The 16707-nt window shown below is 43.1% G+C and overlaps 1 protein-coding gene across 2 annotated transcripts in view; it reads right to left on the minus strand.

Annotated features, from left to right (window-relative positions):
- The window catches only part of ATG10 (autophagy related 10), a 276547-nt gene extending 261565 nt beyond the window's left edge, over positions 1–14982 (minus strand). For both annotated transcript variants that reach the window (XM_077462452.1, XM_077462451.1), the window contains exon 1: positions 14921–14982. The gene's annotated coding sequence lies outside the window, so the exon portion shown is untranslated. The remainder of the gene's footprint in view (positions 1–14920) is intronic.
- Positions 14983–16707: the final 1725 nt, after the last annotated feature.

The following is a 16707-nucleotide window of genomic DNA, read 5'->3' on the forward strand; positions in this document are numbered from 1 at the left end:
GGTCTGCAGTGGGTGTGTCTGGGAATTTATGTCCTGCATCATAATTAATTAGATGTTCTCAGATCACCAGTTTTTTCTTTTTTGTTCTAGCTATGCATTACTTAACCACTTTAGCCCTGGAAGATTTTACCCCCTTCCTGACCAGAGCAGTTTTTACAATTTGGCACTATGTCGCTTTAACTGACAATGCTGTATCCAAACAAAACTTTTTTTCCCCACAAATAGAGCTTTCTTTTGGTGGCATTTGATCCCCTCTGTGGTTTTTATTTTTTGCACTATAAACAAAAAAGAGTGACAATTTTGAAAAAAAAACTATATTTTTTTACTTTTTGCTATAATAAATATCCCCTAATTTAAAAAAAAATATATAATCTATCAGTTAACGCCAATATATATTCTTCCACATATTTTTGGTAAAAAAATAAAATAAATCGCAATAAGCGTATATTGATTGGTTTGCACAAAAAGTTATATCGTCCACAAACTATGGGAAAGATTTATGGCATGGGAAAGATTTATGGCATTTTTATTATTTTTTTCTACTAGTAATGGCGGTGATCTGCGGTACTGCGACATTGTGACGGACAGATCGGACACTTTTGACACATTTTTAGGACCACTGACATTTATACAGCAATCAGTGCTATAAATATGCACTGATTACTGTGTACATGTCACTGGTAGGAAGGGGTTAACACTAGGGGCAATCAAGGGATTAAATGTGTGTTCCCTCAGCGTGTTCTAACTGTATGGTGATGTGACTGACTAGGGAAGGATACATATTGTTGTTCCTACTTAGTAGGAACAAACGATAGGTCTCCTCTCCCCTGACAGAAGTTTACACACACAAATCCCAGTGCTGGCTCTCATACACACATGTCCTCTGGCGGCTCTTAAAGGGGACGACGTACCCATACGGGATTTTGCACAGCCATTCTGCCGCAGTATATCTGCGTGAAGTTGTCGGGAAGCGGTTAAAGAAAAGAACAGTGTTTGAATTAGAGACAACGAGAGAATATAACCTTTTAACGAAGGACTATAGTCACATAGCGGTTCCAAATATTGCTTTCTTGTCTAATGTATGCACATCTAATGTAGGGTTGCCACCTGTCCAGGATTCACCAGGACAGTCTGGGTTTTGAATTATGAGTCCGTGATTCAGTCTGCCTGAAACTCAGACACATTTTTCAGACCGGGCTGTGGCTCCCCAAGTGATTGAGATAGCCACGCCCAAATCTGTTGCTGTCCAGGAGCTACTGGTGGCTGTCTGGGGGCAGGTTTGTATGACTGGGGGAAGGGACCATGATGTCAGCAAGAGTAATCTGGACACACCCACTGCTTGCTGCAATGTGCCCCATTACTACTCTCCTTGGGGCACCCAAAGGTGTCCCAGGTGTTTTATAATCCTATAGTGTATACTACGGGGAAAAAAATGTGCCCTGTGCCGCTAAAGTCTTTAGGTTTGACTTGAAGAAAAAGTGTCAACCCTAATCTAATGTCAGAGGAGGAAAGAAAAGCAGAACATAAGAGAGAAAGAGACGTAAGGGAGAAAAGGAAATATAGGATTGTTTGGAGTAGTGGAGTCAGGTAGACTTAAAGCCTAACTCCAGCTTTGCAATCACTTTAAATAGTTTGTTTGGGCCAAGCTGTCCCAAACAAACTATTTCCTTCATTAATATATAGCGCTGGTACTCCTAACGAGTACGCGTTATGTATTTAAATTTAGTTTTTGCTCAAAACTGTAGTGAGAGTTTTGGGGTTAATTGTGCTAAATTGTACTTTGGCATCAGTTTGGCTGGGCTGTATAGAAGTTCTGCCTGGTCATAAGTGGAGTTGTACACCTGTGGGAGGTTTTAGAATGCAGTCTGGTTGGACGCATTGGGTAGCAATCTCTATCTCTGAGCCAATCAGTGGGCGCGTTTGTCTCACTGCGTAATCCGGGAAAGGGTACTTAAGGTGCCGAAGTCACCTGGTTCTGTGTTCCGGTCTAGAAGTTGTTGCTGACTCCGTGGTCCTGGTCCTCCTGACCAGTCCCGGGGGCCCCCTTATGGCCTGGGGTGGGGATCCATCCGTTTTCGAGCCTCAAAACTGGCTAGTACAAGGCGCAGTAACTGGAAGGAGGATTCTAAGGTGTTCCGGTGCCGTCTCGGGTTTGGAGAGACCCAGCAACTCTACACGCGACCAGGGGAGGACTCTTCAGTAAGAGAGCCACACACAAGGCTGGCAGTTCGGTAAGAGCCTGGAAGCTGAGCTGCCATGGACACTGATTGAATCCACAATTCTTACGGTATCGTCAGACCGGCTGAAAGATTCTGGTACAGTAAGAAAAGTTCCTACTTCCACCCTTCCTGTTGTAACTAAGTTTCCAACCAAGTCTGTGTGAGAGACTTTGAAAGACTAGAATTACCTGTTGGCTGCTAAACCCAAACTTAAGGATTTATCCAACAGCTAAAGAATCCAGTTGCGTGCGGCTGTTCCCTGGATTGTGTACAGTGAGAGAGACTTTTATTGAAGTCAGCAGTTCCAAGCACCTGAGCTAAACTTTACCCTGATACCCTCTATTCCCGACTTAGAGACTGAGTTTGTTCAACTGTTTTATGCAAAATAAAAATCCTAACAAGGAATTCAAGTGTCGGTCTCTACAGTTACTGGGTTATCAACCCTGGGAACCCCTAGACAAGGACAACGAGTGCGAGCAAGAGGAGGTAATCGGTAAGCCCAGAAACATTCAGCAGCTCCTTCGGGGGTTAGTGCTACTAATACATGGGGCTGCTTTAAGTGTTTTGTAAGCTCTATGTAGCATCAGCTACACACAGTATACAGTGCTGTGTTCTGCAAAACGGGGACTTTCCTTTATGTTCCTGGATCAAAATTGAGTTGGGCCGAATTTTGCTTGGCCATTCACAGGAAGCCTTGTATTTTATCAGACATACATCTGTCTCTCCACCTTGGCCAGAGGAAGCCTTATATTCATTCATATATTTCATAAAAATACAAGACTTTCTGTGAATAGCTGAGCAGCCCGACTCAATTTTGTTCCAGCTGCAGATGTTTCCATCTTATTTATTAGAACAGGCTAAACTACAAGATGTTCTAAAGAAAAGTAAAGGAGGGTAAAAACCCGATCCAAGTGATGCAAAATATGTAATGAAATCTTTGCAGAATGTCCATAAACACTTGATGTTGGAAGTAACTTTAATGGATTGAACAAAAGATGAAATTAAACTTTAGTAAACTCAAGAGCAAATACTGTATATATTTATATTGCAGCTTACCAATTCTTAGATGTTATGGCTCCATTTGTTTTCTTTTTTAGGCTTGCTTTCCTTTAGTTTTATCTGATGATCCAGCCAGAAGTCTGTTGATTTTCAACAGAACAAGCTGTTCTGCAGATGTAGTTACAGGGATGAGCCATAGGATTTAACTGTAATTCTCCTTTAGATCACGAGAGCAGTTTGTTCTGCATTCCTGTGACCCATTTTTAGCTGACAGCGGGCAAGATTGCTAGAATGAAGTCGAGATCCACCCACATGCCTGAACAGACACCTGGCTCAGCCTCTCGCAAGCCGCTGAGAGCCTGAGCTGGCCACCCCCCACCCCCCCCCCCGCACAGTCCAGCGCTCAAGTGAACGAGAGAGGGCAGAGCAGACAGTGGTGACTGACAGTTAGCAGCTCACTGCTCAGGGAGCCCTAAGAATCAAGCAATCGCAGTGTTTGATTGCTCGGTACTCAGTAGAGCCAGCGGGGAACTGATGCTGCATCCACCTAGGTAAGTATAATTCTGAAAAAAATAAAAGTGCATACTTCTCGTTTAACACTGACCGGGGGCGGGGGGACAGGGTAGGGTGGTGCTTACAATGATCTGTTTTTATTTATTTATGTAAAACCTTTATCCCAAAAGAAAAAACTATTCGCTGTAACTGCTGGAGTTTGACTTAACGTTTGTTATTCATCGGAGCCCAATCCAATGATGTGCACAGAAGCTCTCCCAGGTTTCTCCCTCCTCATTGGTTGAGACACAGCCGCTATTTGCTCCCACTGCTGTTAATCACAGCCAGTGAGGAGGGAGAAGGGGGTGGGGCCTAGCCAGAAGCTGTGTGTGGCTTTGGAGCCAGCATGCATGAGTGTCCCCAGAACAAGCAGCTTGTTGTGGGGTCACTCAGCAGGGGGGAGGGGCCAGGAACGGCAGCAGGGGGACCCAAGATGAGGAGGATCGGGGCTGCTCTGTGCAAACCATAGCACAGAGCAGGTAAGTATGACATTTTTGTTATTTAAAAAAAATATATATGAACCTTTACAAATGCTTTAAATCTGCTAGTACATCTAAAACCACCCTGTCCCCAGACTTTCAATGCTGTTGTTGAGAGGTGTCCCCTGTGCTCCTTCATCCAGGATGGGGGCACTCCAATAAAGGAGTTGTGTTACCAGCCAGATCACCAGGTGAAAACAGAGGGAGAAAGCCTAAAAATAAACTAAAATAAAATAAACAGCCACCACATATGATTGGTAAGCTACAATATATTACATGTTTTGGTTTTGGGATTAATACCACTTTAAAATCTACAATAATAATATCAATGTGATGTAGGGTTTCTAGTTTCTCAAAATGTTTTAGGAAGTTAATATGCTTTTCTTTGAAAGCAAAAACCAATCCTAGGTCAACTAATACCCCAAACGGAAGACTTATGGAACGATGGACCTTCCTGCTGACTTTAAAGAAGATCTATGATCATAGCATTCACTTTTATTTGATAACATCAGCACTGTTATAACAATATAAAAGTCCAAAATGCAGCGCTTGAATTTGCATAAACGTTCTTTCAATAACCGGATAGAAGATACAAAGGACCCTTCACCAGCTTCTGTGTGTATGGAAAAGCACATCACACCCAAGTGAATCCAATCTGCTTACCAGAAGGTAATGCTATATAATCATTAATCACCGGAAATCATGGTGCCACTCTCCAAATGATACAGATGAAATGAAAAAGGAGGTCCAATCTTCCAATAGTATATGGCCACTGGTATATCGAACCCCAAAGCCAGAGTAGATACGATAGCTGTTCACCAATTTAGCGTTACCCCAATGGAAACAAAGGCAGCAATAGTGACGCCCATAAGGTAAAAAGTCAGTCATTTATTGTAGTTCACTTACAATTAATAGTAGAATACAGTCATCATGATATAAGATAAAATCCATGGCTCTCAGCGTACTTGCATTGGCCTGCCTGACATGTTTCATCCGAAAGGATATAATCAGTGGCGTGGCCTATTGACGCAAGTAAGCCCATATAAATACTGACTCCAATGATGTTCAACAGCAGGTAATCAAACAAATGGAGGGAGCATAGGATGCAGGGAGCTTGGAGGGACTTGATGGCAGATCAGTAGTAACCAATATAAAAAGGGGAAACAACAGGCGTGCTAACACGCAATGGCCGTGCTTCCGAAAACCAGAAGTAAACAGACTATGATCACTTCCAGAAAGCGGGTCCCACCCAGGAACTCGCTGACCAGATATGATGTCATTGGAACCCAACACTACCACATCCACATTCCAGACTCTACACAGGGCACAGGAAACAGTGGCGGGCATGATATCATATCAAAATAAACTACATGATTCGCTGTCAGACCAAAGGAAAAGTCCAATCAGTTACTACATGCAGGAAATCAATAGCAAAACAATTGGATGCACAATTCAGTGGGTCAACTTCAGATATCATGTGGATATAAAAGGGGAGATAAAATGAAAAAATTGAGGCTCTCCCCACTCGATGGCACACAATGGATGTAAACAATAAGCAAACAATAATAGCAATAGTAAAAATTATTATAACTAATTTTAACATAAAACAAAAACATCAATATACAATTAGTGGTCAAAAGCAATGAATAATGAGAATTAATTATTAATAAAACAATTCCCATCCCAATTGACATTCATTCCAAAGGGAGTGTAATGCCGTGTACACACGGTCGGACATTCCGACCACAAAATCCTTCTGATTTTTTTCCGAAACTTGTGTTGCATACACACGGTCGGACAAAGTTGTTGGAAAATCCGATTGTTCAGAACGAGGTGACGTTCGTTGCGTACGACGGGACTACGTAGAGGCCAGTAGCCAATAGCTTTGGTCTTGTAATTTAATCTGAGCATGCGTGGCACTTTGTCCATCGGAATTCTTTACAAACGATCGGAAAAAGTCAGATCGGATTTTGTCGGAAAATTTTAGATCCAGCTCTCAAACTTTTTCCGTCTAGATTTCCGATGGAAAAAGTCCAACAGAGTCACACACGATCGGATTTTCCTCCAACATAATCCGATCGGACCTTTTCCGTCGGAAAGTCCGACTGTGTGTACAAGGCATAAGACACTTGAGGTCATATATCCAGCAGGTTTATAACCGTGAGATCTCTCTCTTGGTCATACTTCCTCGCCAATGGGGGTTAAATTTATCTATAGCGATAAAAGTGGATTCAGATGGATTTTTATTATGACATTCTAAATAGTGACAAGAAACACTATGTTTAGAGAAACCATTTTTAATGTTCATTATGTGTTCATTCACTCTAACGTTCATGGCTCATATTGTACAGTGCCTTGCGAAAGTATTCGCCCCCCTTGAACTTTTCAACCTTTTGCCACATTTCAGGCTTCAAACATAAAGATATACATTTTTTTTTTTTGTGAAGAATCACCAACAAGTGGGACACAATTGTGAAGTGGAACGAAATCTATTGTATTTTTGAAACTTTTTTAACTAATAAAAAAAATGAAAAGTGGGGCGTGCAAAATTATTCGGCCCCCTTGCGTTAATACTTTGTAGAGCCACCTTTTGCTGCGATTACAGCTGCAAGTCGCTTGGGGTATGTCTCTATCAGTTTTGCACATCGAGAGACTGAAATTCTTGCCCATTCTTCCTTGCAAAACAGCTCGAGCTCAGTGAGGTTGGATGGAGAGCGTTTGTGAACAGCAGTTTTCAGCTCTTTCCACAGATTCTCGATTGGATTCAGGTCTGGACTTTGACTTGGCCATTCTAACACCTGGATACGTTTATTTGTGAACCCTTCCTTTGTAGATTTTGCTGTATGTTTGGGATCATTGTCTTGTTGGAAGATAAATCTCCATCCCAGTTTCAGGTCTTTTGCAGACTCCAACAGGTTTTCATCCAGAATGGTCCTGTATTTGGCTGCATCCATCTTCCCCTCAATTTTAACCATCTTCCCTGTCCCTGCTGAAGAAAAGCAGGCCCAAACCATGATGCTGCCACCACCATGTTTGACAGTGGGGATGGTGTGTTGAGGGTGATGAGCTGTGTTGCTTTTACAACAAACATATAGTTTTGCATTGTGGGCAAAAAGTTCGATTTTGGTTTCATCTGACCAGAGCACCTTCTTCCACATGTTTGGTATATCTCCCAGGTGGCTTGTGGCAAACTTTAGATGAGACTTTTTATGAATATCTTTGAGAAATGGCTTTCTTCTTGCCACTCTTCCATAAAGGCCAGATTTGTGCAGTGTACGACTGATTCTTGTCCTATGAACAGACTCTCCCACCTCAGCTGTAGTTCTCTGCAGTTCATCCAGAGTGATCATGGGCCTCTTGGCTGCATCTCTAATCAGTCTTCTCCTTGTCTGAGGTGAAAGTTTAGAGGGACGGCCAGGTCTTGGTAGATTTGCAGTGGTCTGATACTTCTTCCATTTCAAAATGATCGTTTGCACAGTGCTCATTGGGATGTTTAAAGCTTGGGAAATCTTTTTGTATTCAAATCCGGCTTTAAACTTCTCCACAACAGTATTACGGACCTGCCCGGTGTGTTCCTTGGTCTTCATGATGCTCTCTGTGCTTTCAACAGAACCCTGAGACTATCACAGAGCAGGTGCATTTATACAGAGACTTGATTACACACAGGTGGATTCTATTTATCACCATCAGTCATTTAGGACAACATTGGATCATTCAGAGATCCTCGCTGAACTTCTGGAGTGAGTTTGCTGCACTGAAAGTAAAGGGGCCGAATAATTTTGCACGCACCACTTTTCAGTTTTTTATTTGCTAAAAAAGTTTAAAATATCCAATAGATTTCGTTCCACTTCACAATTGTGTCCCACTTGTTGGTGATTCTTCACAAAAAATTTAAATTTTATATCTTTATGTTTGAAGCCTGAAATGTGGCAAAAGGTTGAAAAGTTCAAGGGGGCCGAATACTTTCGCAAGGCACTGTACGTCCAACGTACTGTAAGCCACATGGACAGATCAATAGATATACTACATTTAAGGAAGTACACGGAATAAACGTGTGGATATCAAATGATCTGCCTCTGACATTGGACATAAAATTACATATTTTCCTATCTTTGTTCTTATTACAAAGACAGACATTGCAATTGCGACATGGAAAGTAACCTTTCGATTTTTGAAAAAAGGACACTCTGTTGGGAGCATCTAATATGTTCTGAGCTACCTGAAGTTTAAGAGGGGGGACCCCTCTAAAAATAACATGTGGACAATCAGGTAGTAACAGACCCAAAATGTTATAGTTTCTTAAAACCCCCCCAATGTTTGGTCATGATCTTTTTAATATCATAATGTTGATGTGAATAAGTCGTGACCATAAAGAAATTATGATCTTTATCTCTAGATGGGGGTTTGTTTTTTCCTTTAAGGATAGAATTTCTGTCCATAGAGCCCATGATAGTGTCAAGATCAGCTGTCACATAACCCTTTTCAGTAAACTTGGTTCTCAGAGTCAAGACCTGCTCAAAAAAGTATTTTTTTAGAGTACAATTTCGTCTTAGGCGTATGAATTGACTCTTGGGTACAGATTTGAGCCACAAAGGATGGTGGCAGCTGCCCTGTCCGATGTCGCAATTCCTGTCTTTACTTTTGAGAAAAGTAGATGTATTACTCATGCCGTCCCTAATTTCATTATCCAAATCCAAAAAATGAATCTTACTTCTACTAGTCTCAAACTGCAATGAGATACCCAGAGTGTTCTTGTTCAGTTGCTGCATGAAAGTGGTGAGTGACGCCAGATCAACGTCCCACAGGAGGAGGATGTCGTCTATATATCTATATATCTCCCCAAAAGACAAATTCTGGTCTCCTATTGGAATAGATGACATCCTCCTCCCATTTGGCCATGAATAGGTTTGCCCGAGGCAAATTTAGCACACATAGCAACACCTCTGTTTTGGAGGTAATGAATCCCTCCAAACCAGAAGTAGTTGTGGGTCATGGAAAACCCCAATAACTCCAATATAAACTCACTTTGGGAGGGAATCAAATTAACATTCCTGCATAAAAATAATTATTTTTCCACTCAAAAGCACACAGAAATTGGATCACTTGTGATGAACCTTGATGTAAGAGGGAGTTTGTGACACCAATAGTTGTAGAAAGTGGTCTATGTATTTTCCAATCCAGGATGTAATGGAATCCAGTCCACTAACAATAGGCCTCCCTGGTGGATTAATGGGGTCCTTATGTACTTTCAGCAGGTAATACATGACTGGCTTTCTTGGAGCCATTGGTACCAAATAAGCTTTTTCTTTTTTTTTCTCAAGTAGTTGGTTGTTAAAACCTGCCTCAATAAGTTTAGTAAGCTCTTTTTTGTACTTGAAAATTGGATCATGACTTAATGGGACATAAGTGTCAGTTTCTGAAAGAATTTTGTTCATTTCTGAAATGTAAACTGTTTTATCTAGCACCAAACCCCCCCGTCCGTCCGACGAACTATAATATCGCTCCCTTTTTCAGAGATTCTAGTCCTTCACAGAATTGACAATTATTACAATCCTTTTTCACTTTGAGTTTGTCTATATCTTTTAAACCAGGCGGATTAAAGAGGGAGGCGTTAGATAGACCTGAATGTCGCACCCCTTCACTAACAATCCTTGATAGTTTAGGGCAGCCTTTCTCAACCTTTTCAACACAGGGGAACCCTTGAAATAGTTCTCCGGTCTCAAGGAACCCCTGCTAAAAATTTGAAATCTACAACTCAAGATACATTACATTGTAGTGGTCAGTGGGAAGAATGGCCCTTACACTTGTGGTCATTGGGAAGAATTGCATCCTTACAGTTAGTTAAAAAGATCAATGGTGTCAGTGGGAACTTATCTGAGAGGCAGAAGTTGCCCAATGCTGAAGGAACCCCTAGCAACCTCTGGAGGAACCCTAGTTGAGAATCACTGGTTTAGGGGGTTGTGACAGAAAATATATTTTAACCACTTAAGCCCCAGACCAATTTGCAGCCAAAGGACCAGGCCCCTTTTGGCGATTCGGCACTGCGTCGCTTTAACTGACAATTGCGCGGTCGTGCGACGTAGCTCCCAAACAAAATTGGCGTATTTATTTTCCCACAAATAGAGCTTTCTTTTGGTGGTATTTGATCACCTCTGTGGTTTTTATTTTTTGCACTATAAACAAAAATAGAGCGACAATTAAAAAAAAAAAATCAATATTATATATTATATAATATTTTATATAATATATTATATATATTATATATTTATATTTTTCTATAATAAATATCCCCAAAAAATATATAAAAACATTTTTTCTCTCAGTTTAGGCCGATACGTATTCTTCTACATATTTTTGGTAAAAAAAAATGCAATTAGCGATTATTGATTGGTTTGCGCAAAAGTTATAGCGTTTGCAATATAGGAGATCGTTTTATAGTATTTTTATTAAAAAATGTTTTGCTAGTAATGGGGGCAATCAGCGATTTTTATTGTGACTGCTACATTATGGCGGACACATCGGACATTTTTGACACATTTTTGGGACCATTGTCATTTATACAGCAATCAGTGCTATTTAAATGCACCGATTCCAGTGTAAATGACACTGGCAGTGAAGGAGTTAACCACTAGGGGGCGGGGATGGGTTAAGTGTGACGTGTGTGTGTTTTTTTTACTGTTGGGGGTTTGATTTGGGAACAGACGATCAGTGACAGCCATACTAGGAAGCACGGGGAGAGGTTTGCTTACACACACCTCTCCTCATTCTTCTGCTCCGTGACCCGTTTGCGGGACACCAGCGGCGATCGGGTCCGTGGGTTTCGCGGCCACAGTCACGGAACTCAGGATCGCGTCGCGAGCGTGTGCGTGACCCACGGCTGGGCACTTAAAGAGCAACGTACAGGTACGTGATTGTGCCCAGCCATGCCATTCTGCCAACGTAAATGTGCAGAAGGCGGTCCTTAAGTCCTTAAGATATTAATCTTTCTGATATATTTCTGCACATCAATAAACGCCCCAGACTTACTCAAGGGTTTATCAGGGGCAAATTTAAGGCCCTGATCAAGCACAAATTTTTCACTGTCTGTAAAATTCCAGCATAATTATACTAACAATACAAACAATTTTTGGCAATCCACTATAAAGTTACTTGAAAAATCTTCTTTCATGTTGTGAGTGCTGCCTGTCTGCTGGCTCTCTCTTTCTTCCTGGATTCCCTGCATGCTTTGCAGCTTCTCCTCTGCTGTTTACTTTCACTTTCTAAGGACTACATATTCCATGGTACCTTGCAGCCTGCAAGCAGTGATTTCTACACTAACTTCTGAAACTCCTCTTCTCAGCACCTCTTTAGTCCAGAAGTCAGGCTCTGTGAAATGTGTGACACGGTAGTGCCTATTAACAGGGCATAATGAATACCTACCACAGAATTCAAGGAATAAAGTATTAGGGGATCTTCACAAAGTAAGTTTACAAACTTCAAGATCAATGTGGAAAATAATATAAAATTTTACATTTTGACCATAGATATGCTTTAATAATAAATTCAACGTATTGTTCTGTGATATATCAACACACTGTAGTACATAACAGGCTAGTTAATTTAGCAGAAAAACATCCCTGGAACACACTTTAAAGTTGACTTGAACCCAATGCAGCTAGAAATGTTAATCATGCACTAGCAGTACCCAGTACTTCCTGGTATCATAGGGTCCCTAGGCCATACCTCCCATCATCTGAACTTCAGAACGAGGGACACTGCAGGAAGGACAAGACCTGCGGCATGCTACGCATGCTGTGTTAAGATGTGGGCATGGCCAAGTGCTTAGTGGGAGGGGCTTAAGGGATGTGGTCGATCCCATCCCAGCTCTAGTTATTCCCCCGAACCCATCCTGGCTCCATCCATTCCCCCGATCCCATCCTTGCTCCATCCATTCCCCTGATCCCACCCCGTCTCCATCCACTCCCCTGATCCCACCCCGTCTCCATCCATTCACCCAGATACCCTCCCAGCTCCATCCACCAAGCCTGATCCAATCCCGGGTCCATCCATTCCCCAATCCCATCTACAGCTCCATCCATCACCCCGATCCAAACCCAGCTCCATAAATACCCACCCTGGCTCCATTCATTCCTCATGATCCTATCCCAGCTCCATCCATTCCCCTCCTCCCATCCCAGGCTCTAGTCATCCCCCGATCCCATTCTGGCTCTATCCATTCCCCCAATCCCATCCCAACTTTATTCATTCCCGATTCCATCCAGGGTCCATCCACCCCCCGATCCCATCCCAGCTTCCATCCTCCCAATGATCCCATCCCAGCTTCATCTATTCAGAGTGGTGTGCTGCTCCCTGCCTCCTCCACTGTGTACAGGAAAATACAAGAGGAGGAGGGGTGGGCTCAGTGCACTCCACTCTGCACTGTGTGCCAGAAGCAGCCAGGGAGAGCTGCCGGCTGCCATGCAAAGACAGTGTAGCTCACGGCATGTGGGACCCAAGAGGCTACGCACATGCTGTGGGTGTTCCGGGACTCAGGCCTGATTTGCCAGGACATGGATAAAATCCAGGACAGTCCTGGTGAATCAGGGACGATTGGGAGCAGGGGCATTGCTAGGTGGTAAAAAGACCAGGGGCTTCAGCCCGAAGTTCAAGCCTGGCACCGGGGGACGGGGATGGGCAGTGAGGTTGTGTGGAGGGGGGGTGTTGTATGGTGGGGGGTAAGCTCACTTGCTGGTTGCTGCCTGGCTTACCATTGATCATCAATGCTGACCACTAAACTCACTTACCTGACACATTGACCTACCTGACCCACACTGACATGCACTGACACACACTGACCTACCTGACCCACACTGACATGCACTGACATACACTGACCTACCTGACCCACACTGACATGCACTGACACACACTGACCTACCTGACCCACACTGACATACACTGACCTACCTGACCCACACTTACCTACCTGACATTCACTGATCTACTTGACCCCCACTGACCTACCTGACATCCAATGACCTACCCATACATACAGTGACCTGACCAGACTTCAGGTGATCTCCTCCTGCAGCTCAGCCATACTGTGCGGCTCCCCCATCATCATCACAGTAGGCAGCAGGCAGCCCAAGTCAGAAGAGGAGAGCTGCCTGCCCGAGCGCTGAGTGGGGATCTTCTCATAGTGGCGCGGCATTGTAATTCCCACCTTCTGGAGCCTGCAGCGCCTATGATGGATGTCACATGTCCCGCGGTCCCAGCATTGGACCAGTGAGATGTCCATCATAAGCGCTGCAGGCTCCAGAAGGCGGGACCTGCTATGTCACTTGGCCACGCTCAGAGTCAGATCGCTCCCTGCTCAGGCTCAGGGCTAATAATAGAGCTGTGAATGCCTGAGACCCAGGCTTTTTGGTGGCCCACTCAGGGCTCCATCCCCTTTCAGCCCCCCCCTCCCGATGCCACTGGTTGGGAGGTATGATCTAGGCACTTCTGTCTGCAGCGTGAGCGGATAACAGTATCTGATTTTTGCAGACTTGCCCTCTGCTGTCCCGGACTGTTTCTGTATCCCCCTAGTGCTGGGCTTGGTTTACTAACATCACCTTTCTGAGCTTAAACAGAAGCATTGTGGGAACTGTAGTCTTCTGAGCAGACATCACTGATCATGAACTACACCTCCCAGCAAGCCATTTGCTTCAAAGGAGAATTGTGGGAGAGACTATAAAGAAATCTGCTGACCAGGCCCCACGTTCTCTTGCTTCCTGGATCCCATCATGTGAGCATCAGCTCGCTGCTAAGTCTGTTTTGCAAAAGAAGAGGCTCTCCAGCAGAATGCCACTGACAGTGGTGCTTACAATCATGATCAGGTTTTATTTATGTAAAACCTTTACCCCAAAAGGAACACAGCTGTCTTCTGTAACTAATTATAAAGTATTAGTTGGAGTTTAGCTTCAATTTGTTAGTATATCTAAATCTGCTAATACATCTAACACTCCCCTCCCCCCAGACCAACAATACAGCCAAAGGTGCCCCCTGTGCTCCTTCATCCAGAGTGGGGATGTGTTACTGGCCAGATCACCAGGTGAAAACAGAGGGGAGAAAGCCTAAAAAAACAAAAACAAATGCAGCCACCACATCCAATTACGTAAAATGCAACTGCACTTGCAGAGTGTGCAGTCTATGTAGCTTTAGTAAACCAAGCTGTGTAAGTAAAGGGGGACTCTGTTTACACTGACGTAGACAGAGCATTCTGCGTAATCTGGGCCAATAATACAAATAAAGGGGGAGATCAGACAAGTCATTAGAATTTTTATTACATGTAACATGTGTGGTAGTTTATGACTCTAGATCAAGGGGAGAGCAATCCGTAATCATGGCTACACGCTACAGGTCCTCTTTAAAGCCCGGCGGAGTCAGACTACAAACTGGGTGTCTGGTGTGGGAGATCAGCTTATTTTTTATATCTCACATTTAATACTCAACTGTTATTGGGTCATTTATAGAGATGTATACAGCTCTGCCATTTAAAATCCCAGTCTGATCTCCCCCTTGCAGACCACATTGGTTGTCACCCTCTGTGTATCATCCTATCCTATCATAGCAGTGAAATAAAAGGCAGGTTTTTTTTATGGAGTGCCATCTAGCACCTCTCATCTGGAAACATAAACATGTACAACTCACATGTCTTCCTGCTCTAATCTGTCCGCCTGCAGCCCATGCTGCACCCCTACCCCTCTCCCAGAATCCTCCACTGCACATTACCGTATTCTACCGCTTACTGCAGCACTCACACAGCTCAGCTACCGTGCTGTCTAGAATACACGCCCTTTGTTTCCCAGCCCTGTCTCTCCGCATAACAGCAGCATAAAAAAACGAAAGAAAGACTTCAGGAAGTTAACTACTTCATCCCTGGAAGGATTCACCCACTTCCCGACCAAGTCATTTTTTGCGATACTGCACTGCATAGCTTTAACTGACAATTGCGCCGTCGTGCCATGTTGTACCCAAATAAAATTGACGTCCTTTTTTACCAACAAATAGAGCTTTCTTTTGGTGGTATTTGATCACCTCTGTGGTTTTTATTTTTTGCACTATAAACGAAAAAAAATTTATTGAAAAATATATATATATATTTTTTTACTTTCTGTTATAATACATATCCCCCAAAAAAATAAAAAAAAATAAAAATGTATTCGTCAGTTTAGGTCAATATGTAGTCTTCTTCATATTTTTGGTAAAAGAAAATCGCAATAGACATATATATGTATATTGATTGGTTTGCGCAAAAGTCATCACATCTACAAATCATGGGATACATTTACGGACTTTTATTTACTTTTTTTTTTTTTTTTACTGGTAATGGTGGCGATCTGCGTTTTTTAGCGGGACTGCAACATTGCGGTGGACAAATCTGACCCCAAATTACACTTTTTGGGGACATTATTACATTAATCAGTGCTATACCAATGCACTGATCAATGTATAAAGTGCACTGGCAGGGAAGCATAGCGCCCAACTGTCCCTGATTTTGTGGTACTGTCCCTGATTTGGAGCAATGTCCCTCTGTCCCTCATTCCTCCTCATTTGTCCCAAATTTTGGTCTGACCTATAAAGTTGTATATAAAATGAAAATGATTTATCTTTCAAAAAGTGTTTCCCAGTGTTAAACCTTTCATCCAATTTCTAAATTGCTGCATTTGTAAATTTCAAAAGCCAATATAAAGAAATAGTATATAATATAATAGTATATAATAGTATACAATATAAAGAAATAGTAGTGGTAAAAAAAAGCACTTGTGGGTTTAACTAATCAATTATTTGTTTAATTCTCCTTTAAGGGGGTGTTGCAGGGGCTGTGTCCTATGCCTACATACTTTTGCTAATAGGTGTCCCTCGTTCCTATCTTAAAGCGGGAGTTCCGCCGTTTTTTTTTTTTTAAAGCCAGCAGCTACAAATACTGCAACTGCTGACTTTTAAAATAATGACACTTACCCGCCCAGCGCGCCCGCGATGTCGGCACCCGAAGCTGATCTCTCGATCGTCTCTCGGGTGCTGCCGCCGCCATCTTGGGTATGGGAATCAGGAAGTGGAGCCTAGCAGCTTCATTTCCCGGTTCCCTACTGCGCATGCGCGAGTCGCGTTGCGCAATAAGGATGGTCCCCGCTGTCTCTGGGATCTGTGTGTTTCCCAGCAGACAGCGGGGGACCTTCAGAAAGGGGCGTAGATTCTGCGGAAAGGGGCGTACCTTCTGCAGATATCTATGCCGGAAGTGGGTGCAGATACCTGTACTGTACAGGTATCTGCACCCCCCTCCCCCCTGAAAGGTGCCAATTGTGGCGCCGGAGGGGGGGAGGGTTCCAATGAGCGGAAGCTCCACTTTAGGGTGGACCTCCGCTTTAAAAAGTTGGGAGGTATGGGGAAGGGGTTAACATTAGGGGTGATCAAGGGGTTAACTGTGCTCCCTGGGT

Source organism: Lithobates pipiens, unplaced genomic scaffold, assembly GCF_037356315.1.
Source record: "Lithobates pipiens isolate NorthernLeopardFrog02 unplaced genomic scaffold, aLitPip1_a1.2 Scaffold_3, whole genome shotgun sequence".
NCBI classification, from domain to species: Eukaryota; Metazoa; Chordata; class Amphibia; order Anura; family Ranidae; genus Lithobates; species Lithobates pipiens.